Source organism: Elaeis guineensis, chromosome 5, assembly GCF_000442705.2.
Source record: "Elaeis guineensis isolate ETL-2024a chromosome 5, EG11, whole genome shotgun sequence".
Lineage (NCBI taxonomy): Eukaryota > Viridiplantae > Streptophyta > Magnoliopsida > Arecales > Arecaceae > Elaeis > Elaeis guineensis.
In genome coordinates this window covers 5,898,737-5,908,472 of record NC_025997.2, presented here as the reverse complement: position 1 = coordinate 5,908,472, position 9,736 = coordinate 5,898,737, and the positions used below count along the sequence as shown (strand labels likewise).

Here is a 9,736-nt window from a genome sequence, read left to right as displayed (position 1 = left end):
CTGGCTACAGAAGCTGCTTCAGGAGTTACGACTCGTAAACAAATTTTTTATTCGACGGTACTATGATAGCAATACGGTAATTGAGATTGTGAGCAATCCGATATAGTACGATCGTACCAAGCACATCGAGATCGATCGTCACTTTATCAAGAAGAAGATTGATCAGGGCTTGATCTGCATTTCCTTCATTTGATCATCCGATCAAGTGGCGGATATTCTGACCAAAGAGCTTAACTTATCCTCTTTTTCTGGATTGCTTAATAAAATGGCACTTCATGATATCTTCGCCTCATCTTGAGGGGGAGTGTTAGAAGAATTGGACCTAATTAGAAATGTATCTAATTAAAGATCCTAGGGTATTATTCCTTGATATATTCTTATTATTCTCTTTCTATATTTGGATCTACATATCTGTATTTATAGGCCCCTTGTACATCCTTTTAAGTATGAAAAAATAAAAATCTTTCTCTCCACATTCATCAAGAATATTTTCTAATAGATATGGGAAGAATGTTACCGTTTGGGCCCTCAATGTAGGTGTTCTTAAGCAGAGCAAAGATGTGACATGAAATTAACTCTTACGATGTGGATTGAAGAGGATCCAGTACCGCCAAAACTTAATTGCCATTACAAATATAATTTAGTTATTAATTGTTTCAGCCGAGAAGCAAAATTTAAAGCACTTGTAGTTATCAATTTATCCTTATACTTTAAATAATGGGATCTCATAAGCACAAGCCTAGGAAGCCACATACTTAAAATTTACTGCCTTTTACATCCAAAGGAACTTGAAATGATACATGGGGTGTAGTTAGAATCTTAAACAAGCATTGCAAATGAAGTTCTTTATCTTTCTCTCCCGCCCTGAGAAACTGGTGCAAGAGCTACCAATGAGAGATTATTTAGGCTATTTGGTTATCGAAGATTCCACTTGAGACTTGCCACATGGCCCTATCTTCCTTATATGTAACCTGTATTCATTAAACGTCATTGGTTTATAGAGTGGAGGTCGATCTGGGGTCACAAATTCTGGAGCAGGTCCCACCAGCAGGTCACCTTTGGGGTTGTAGAAAAGAGCAATGGATATCCTTGCTTCTGCTGCATTCACAAACACACGATGCTCCACGCTCTTGTAAATTGCATTACTTAGCACCTAAAGAAAAACATAAATTAGTTTCGTATATTATTTTTGACAAGTATAAAACACCTGAAGGTTCTCACTTGCTCAAGCCAGCGGCCAAGAGGTTTTCTGGCGTTTTGGGGGAACAAGCACATCCAACTATGAAATTATATCATAATGTCCACATGCATCATAACAGTGTGAGAAAAATTAAAAATTCTCATCAATGATCAATGAATCAATAGGGAATCAAAACCCATCGAAATATTTAAATAATGACTCTTCTCAATACAGAATCTCCATTCTACAAGGCTAACTAATTTTTAAGTACCTTCCTTCTCAGAAAAAGGCTAATCTTCTTGGTACCTAACAGGTGTAAGCAATTCCAAACCTTTGATCATTAGCTAAAGATACAGTTAAAGTGACGTAGAACTTCGACCCTGATGTCAGATCTACCTTTAAGAAGCCCATTTGATACAAGCCAGGCTTCTAATTAATTAAGAATCATGGAAGGGGGTCGGTTATATATTGTTTTGTGCACTGTCATAAGGAAGGCCATACATGATCTGGTGCAGTACATTAGTTGCAAAAGCTGGCCGCTGGAGTTTGGGTGGGCCAAGTTTTCAAATTGGAGCACATGCTGCATGGGTTTGTTTGCAAGGACAGGCAAAAGCCGCCGGGAAATTAACCATGCAAGTAAATGGATGTGTGCTCACGAATTTCCTCGCATCATGCGAGCAGAGATGGATGGTAGGGAAATGTGAACTAAACTGAATAGTTCTTCGAAACAACACTACAAGAACTTACTACAGTTTGTGAGCCCCAAAAATAAGAGGGAATGTACCAAATCATATGATGGGATTTGGTCTTCACCATTATTTTTCTTTCTTTCTACTAATGCATGCTGAAATCAGGACTTTCCTACGTACACCCACGTATGTATATAGGTATGTATATATTTATGTATATATGTATGCACATACCAGCAAGCTTAGCCAAACCACCTTCAGAAATTGCAGCATTAATTTGACCTCCAAAGTCCAAACCAAAAAAAAACTGGAATCTAAGTGTCAGATATTGATTTTTGCTTCAAAAAGTGTCATATGTTAGTGTGTCAATGTTGAGGCCAGGGCTAAATACATGCTTCTTGCTTCCAATGTGTCTGAAAATTTCAGTGAAATGTTAAAGAAACAAAGAAGTGCATTGCAACCAGTAGATGCATGCTAGTGGTAATTAGGTTTTATCACTGAAGCTGGAATAATTAATGACACCTTAGTATGCAAGGTTGTCGTCGGATGTTTCGATATTTTCAAATGGAATTGCTAAGAAGGAAGTTTTTGGTGCATAAAGAGCGCGTTCTTTTTATTTATTTACTTTGAGCTAGAGAGTGGAGGACCACCAACTTTAATTGAAACCTGAACAGCAAAAGCCAAACACAGGAAAGAGGAACAGAAATCACAGCCCACCCCAACAACAAGACCAAACAATTGACAGATCATCTGCCGCTGCACTTGAGAAGTAGGTAACTCCAGGACAAGAAAAAGGAAAAGCAAGGTAGAATAATGAAGTTAAATGGGAAGAAGAGATCGAAGGGAACAAGATTCTTCTTTTGACCCGACTTTTATCTAGTGCATGCATGGACGGACGCGAAAAAAATAGTGCTCCTTTCTCATAAAAGAATAAGAAGACGTCCCCCCCCCCCCACCCACCCCCAGTCAGAGTCTTTTTGTTCTTTTCTTTTCTTTTCTTTCTTCTTCCTCCTCTTCTTCTTCTTTTTCTTTTTTTTTTTTTTTTTTTTTTTTTTCTGATGATGATGATAAGCTCACATACTCAAAGTTGAGATGGTTTATTGGGAATTCCTAAACGCAGATATCATGCTTTTGGCGCATACATTTTTCAAACAATATTTAGAATTTGGATACTGGGTCTCCACGAGAGGGCTCTTAACTTCCCATGACTTACTAGGCTAATAGTTCTCGGCCTTGTCACACATAAAATAACTAGAATTTATGAGTTACGACAACTTTTTGTAAATGAGCACTTACGTGATTTCGATTGGCTAGATTCCATGTTTCAATTACACTACTGTTTGACGGATCATATTTTTCAAAAGAAATGTTTCATTCATAATAAGACAAGGTCTAACCTTTGACTACCTGCATATGGTACATGACTATGCTTTGTCAGAAGAAAAATATGCTAGATTGACAATAATACCAAAGAGCAAATCTTGGAGAATTAAGACGTACACGTAATTAATTGTGATTAGAGATGGTGAGCCCTACAGGCAGAGTCATGCCGAGTCCCGATTTTTCAACGTTACCTGCCAACTTTGATGTTTGACACTGTTCTCCCCAGAATTTTTATTGCTAGAGATCGAAGAGATTGGTGAAATGATGCTTCGAATTCTTAAATCATTCTAGCACTGTTTCCTATTTCCTCTTGATAGATTAGTATTGTTCGTCGAAATTTCCCGTCAGGTAAAGCCAAAGTTTAGTTGGATAGTTATCTTCTTCAATTGAACATCTAGAGTTTAATAATATATATAACTTACACATGACTTCCATTTTTTATATTCTTTTGATAGGAATCTTCCAGGAAAGTATGGTGTCAAAATTTCACCTAAACATGTACTTAAGCAAGCAGGAGATGATTGTAACAGATTAGGTTCCATGTCATCATATGGTCATTGGGTAACAAATCAGATGATAAATGTAGTTCATTCGATTGCCCGAGTTTTAAAGCAAACATACCACAAAGTGAAAGGCATGTAAATAGAATAACAGTTTTGACAAAGTGCATCATATTCATCCAAGGCAATTTTGCATGCAGTACTTACCTGTAATTTTCTCCTCAGAGAAAAAAAACACCCAACTTTTTTAAGCATTCAAGTAATAATTAATCTATGGACGCCCGGTGATTGAAGGACAAGCATGAAAATGACTCCCAATTAATCTCAAAATCATTTTATATTGAATAGTGCCATTATTTTCCAATTGTGGATCTACTTATAGATTTATTATAGCTGGATCCCATGAAGTGGATGGATGCAATCTATATTGTTGGTTTGCATGAGGTGCCACACTGACCCCGTCACAATAAAATCTGTCTTTGAGTCACATGCTGAAAGATAATTCTAAGACCTGCGACACCCACGAAAGAGCCCGAGAAGCAGCATTCATTGAACAAAGGAGGAAATCCAACTAAAATAATGTTGCTCATCTAGCTGGTGATGGTGTTACACTCATAAGACTTGCCTAGGACATGACCTGCATGCCATTTCTAAGTTCTCAGTATTGCCAACTGTTCCAATTGAATGAGGACTATCTTCTACCAAAAAAAAGAAAATAAGCACCATCCATGGTGCAGAGAATTGCAACGTGGTGAGGACCACATATTGGAATCCTACTAATACTGTTAATTTAAGAGTCTTAAATGTCTCTAGCTGCTTTCTAGGGTTAGAAATTGCTTTCTTCTTATCAGCTCCATTTTAAGAGGGGAATTAATTTTTGCAACCATAAAAGACAAAACATATGTAATTATAATTGCAATTTTCTTAATGAAATACAAAACATATAAAAAAAAAAAAAAAAAAAATGTCACTGATCAAAGAGTTAGATCGAGACCATTTATTTTTTGCAACATATCATCATTTATTATGTATTATGTATTTGAATAGATAGGCCCTATTTTTTTTACCATTTAATAAATTCAACTATGGAGCTACAGATGGAGATGAGCAAAACGCAAAACTTTTGCTCCACAAACACAGGTGCACGCAAAAGAAGTAGAACGGAAAGCAGAGAATTTAGTTTCACAATGCCCATGTTTGAAATATATTTTTTTCCCAATCATAAAATGAGGGACCATGGTTGGGCCTAACCCACCTTCTCAGCATCTTGCAGCATAGGCTTCTGATGTTCGTTCCTCTAGCTAATCTTTGACTTGGTCAAAAAGTCACACGGTAGCTAAAGTAAAGAGCCTCCTCACTTGTCCCAATAAAAAAAGACACTCCTTGCAAAGTGACTCGTGGCCACCATGTGTACTGGGGAATACGTACAAAACGTGATGTTATGTGTGCTTTCTGCATGCAAATCACATTCCATTCTATGCTTGTTCCTGGAGGACCTATTTATGTCGCTACGGTCATAGCATTTGACTATCGACATCTGACAGTGAGCCGTGTCTAACTTCTGTCAAACTAGGATAATGTGTTACCTTCCTCTATCCCCAACCTTTTCCTTTATTCTTAAAAAATAATGAAAATATGAACATCAATCACAGATCCATCCAATAAATAGAAATTGAAAAAGAGATTCCTCAAATAAAAGTAGCAGTAATATTTCCACAACTTATTTTATTATTTCCAGAGAAGTAAAAACATAATTCATATATGATGCTTTTTATAGGCCACTATTTCTCCATCTGAGTTCTTCATAAAAATAAAGAGCAAGATTATTCTATTGTAGACTTAATAGGGTAAATAAATCAATTTGTAAACATTTTTTGGAAATCTCATCATCCACAAAAAATAATAATAATAATAATAAAGGCCAAAGGTACTGGAGCCTGGTTTTGAAAATGCGGAGGTCCCCTAATAATAATGGACTCCCTCATAACTATTATTTACATAATCAAATTTATTTTAATAGAAAAATAGCTATTATATGGCTATTAGTGATCAGTTCCCACCACAGGTAATCTAGGAAAGTAATAAAATTATTAGATTGCGTCACTATTCACAGAGTTATTCTTCAAAGTTACGTGAATATTTTAATTTAGAGTATCACTTTACTTGAATGAAACGTGAGAATGGTAAATAGTAGTTAATTTTCCCATTACATAATGGCCAGAATGACAATATAACAGCCAAAAATATTGCTATCTAAATACTTGTTATGTATTGCTATCTAAATACTTGTTATGTACCTATAGAACATAATGAGTACGTGCAAATCTTTTTCTTCCCTCAATAATTATGAAAACGATGCTATCTTGAGTTCTGATATTATGGAAATTGACATCTCTATCATGTGTACGATGCACTACACTAACCGTCCATCATGCAATCAATGACTAGCAAATAACGCATCCTATGGTATTGCTGTTTGCTGGCCGTCCATTATGTGATGGACGGCCAATGAAATACACCGCATGCTATGTTGCGCCATAGAGGATTTATGCTCAACATTATAATAGACATTATAAATCATAAATTGTAAAGTGTTAGATCCCAAATGTATGGGTTAACGTGACATGTATATAGAGCATGCATTAGATGCAAGGTACATGCATACTCTCCTTTTAGGAGCAAAAAAAAATGGATATATAAATGTATAGCAAAAGGCATCACATGTACAGTTGAGATAAGAGCATCATCATCACATAATCATTAATAAAGTTGCTATATTTTGGTGGCACAGCATCTATTATCGATTATTGAATCAAAAAAAATAAAAGAATGCAGATTGCTTGAAGGAAAAGAAGGGGTAAAACCTGAATTTGATCTCCGAGGTTCACAACGAAAGCATGGGGTGCGGATTGCACAGTGACCCATGCGTCACCTTTGCGCACCTGAAGACCTTTGACGCGTTCATCAGGGAGGAGGATGGTCAAGCCGCCAGGGTCGGAGTGGGAGGAGACACCGAGTGTGAGGTCGGGTTGTGGACATTTTGGGTAGTAGTTCACCCTCATGCAAGCCCCGGCTTCCTCTTCCCCGAATGCCTTCTGAAGAAACCCCTCATCCAATCCTAGTGTTATTGATAGCACCTTCATCAGTACCCCGCACAACTTTACTACTTCTGTTCCATAGGCTTCTGTTATTTCCCTGCTCAAAACATAGAATCCAATACATAATTATTCTCATAATTCTAGCCAAGTGACAGAACATAAAATGGATCCCTTACCCAAAGAGTAACCCTTCCATAAGAACTATATTTAACAGTCCTGGTTTCTCGACCTATAGAGTAGTATAGTTTTCGACATGTCATGACCGAGAAAATCTAGTGTCTTTCCTTTTTTTTTTTTTTTTTTTTTGCCATCTCTCTCTCCCTTTGTTGTTCAGTTTTTCTTCCAACCCAAACCACCTTTATATATGTTATCATCTTAATAAATAAACTCGGGGTGGCTCTGTCTCCCTTTCAATCAAAAAAATAAGTTTCTCTTCCAAATTTTTATTTGGATAGATAGAAAGAAGGAAGTGAGGGAAGATCTATCCACGTCACAGTTACCGAGGCCCAATTACTTGGGGATGCAACACCAAGAACAGAACCTGAAACCTATGTCCAAAAGCCAATATCCTGTACGAAACTTCAGCTTATTTCCTGAGAGGCCGGCTCGTTAGTTATAGAAAAATATCAGAAACTAGCCGGTTGTGGTAATAGAAGTGCTGCGCGCTGACAAATTCACTAACCATTGTTTTCTTATTACGAGCAAACCTTCCAATAGCTTTTATTTATTTCCGTGATGGTTAGTGATTGTATACACAGGACCATATAGTTACTTACGTACACGCACCATTTAAGCAGGTTTTGTTTACCGCTTTTTGACCAAACCATATTCAAGAATAAGGCAGGTGTAAGGGCTTCCAAACAGGTTCCAAAAAAATAGTTATTTTCATCAAATTCTACTTATATCGGACATAGCTATGTGAGATAAGTTATTCATATACTATCCTTGAATAGAGTCCCTTTTTTTTCACTTGTTTTTCCCTATGCATGCCTCCTTTTTTAGTAATGGACAAGAGCAGTCTTTGCTAGAATTATTCTAAAAATCATAACCAAACAACGACTCGTAAAATAACCATTCCTATTCTACTTCCACTATTCCTATATGAGACATTAGAAAATGCTATGCTTGTCTTTTTCTTTTTCTCTCTTTTGTTGTCTTTTCTTGTTGACGTCCAGTTGTTTTAGTTTCTTATTTTAATAAATATATTAAAATAATATCGAGCTTAAAGAATGAAACTATCGATGAGTTGGTCCGGCGCCCCCTCTCCGGCGATATGATTCGCTCTAAATTAATCTCAAAAACGAACGTAGCAGAGATTTTGCATGGCCCCTGGCCGTTGACGTTGGGCAAATTAAGTTGCCACGTATCTGGTACGTTCTGTGGGACATAGCTCTGTAACAGAGAAAACAAAACAGAAACGGTTTAAAACAAGCATGTTGATATAATACGCACACGTATATTATCTATACCTCAAGGATTCAGGAAGAGCAGGCCATTTGTCATGGTTCTTGATGGACTCCGGCCGGAGATGGAGGAAGAAGTAGTCCCCCCAGTCGAGACACGCACCCTTCTGGATGCCGAGCCGGCTCCCGTACCCCTCGAAGGTCTTGGGGGAGTTGGCAAACACCTGCTTCTCCTCCAGAGGAAGTGGAAGAACTCCCTCCACACCTCCATCGCCCTCCTCATCACCTCCAGGCTCACCCCATGGTTCACCACCTGGAAGAACCCCCACTCCCTGCAGGCACCCGATATCGCCGCATGGTGGTCTCGCGCTCCGCCTCACCGCCCGTGAGGCCAGCGAGGTCGACCGTCGGGATCGTGTCGACGCTCGCATCAAGGATCGTGTCAGGCCGCTCCAACGGCGGCTTGACGTATCGGTCCGGGATGACGGTGGCATCAGCCAAGGATTGGACTGGAACCACGGGCTCCGGCCACTCTTGTGGGCAGTCCATGCCGCAACTTTTCTAGGCAGGGATATTAATTTGATGGTGATGAATGGATGATGGTATGGTAGCCAATAGCCATGCAAGCTCTCACAGCGTATTAATTTATAACATGAGCCTCTGGTTACGTGTCACCCTACTCGGTGAACTGACCTCCCTGCACCCACTCCAAGGATGATACAAAGGTGGAGGCTCGAGAGAGGGATGGGATTTTGGAGGTTAAGGTACCGTGTGCGATGGCAACAATTAAAACAAGTGAAAGTGATGCGGCCTGGGAGTGGATGTGGAAATGAATTGATGCACGCGGGCTTTTGATGCACTGGGGTTTATAACGAGCGTGTTTAGCGTGAGGTTTATGGCTTGCTTTGACCGTGTCTGGGGTGGGAATTGTGGGGAGAGGAGGGGATGATAGCGACGGCAGAGGCCGTGCGGTAGTTGGGAGAGGAGGAGAGGAAAAGGCGAAACCGGCCAGCCTCCACCTAGAAGGGCACAGTGAAGCGGACAGAGAGACGTGAGTCCGTGGATCTTTGTTTAAGATTTTGAACAGGGGAACGTGGAACATGGGGTTGGATTGTGCCGACAGGCCATCCCCCTTCTTGTTGAATTTTCTGTTCCTCTACCACCAGCGATGAAACCGTCTTTTCACCGGATCCTAGTACAAGATTTACCCTGCGGTTGAGTGCGTTGGACGGCTACAATGTCGGGTGGTTTCTCTAATTTCTAGGAAAAAAGGCGGATGGTTTCGGTGTGACAGGATAACCTCACCATGAATCTCGGCCAACTGCTTCTGGATGAGGCTGTCCAAATGTCAGCGCATGTGGTCTATGATTTTAGATAGAGATTAACGTTTATCTTGCTCTGTTTTAGGAAACGCGGCTCATTCAGAGCCAATATATTATCGGCTATAGGAAGTATCATGAATAAATTAGGGAAATGAGAACGG

General features: G+C 39.1%; 1 pseudogene; it reads right to left on the bottom strand.

Moving 5' to 3' along the window:
• Positions 1-709: 709 nt before the first annotated feature.
• LOC105044604 (jasmonate-induced oxygenase 2-like) lies at positions 710-9,035 on the bottom strand (annotated as a pseudogene).
• Between the last annotated feature and the right edge of the window lie 701 nt (positions 9,036-9,736).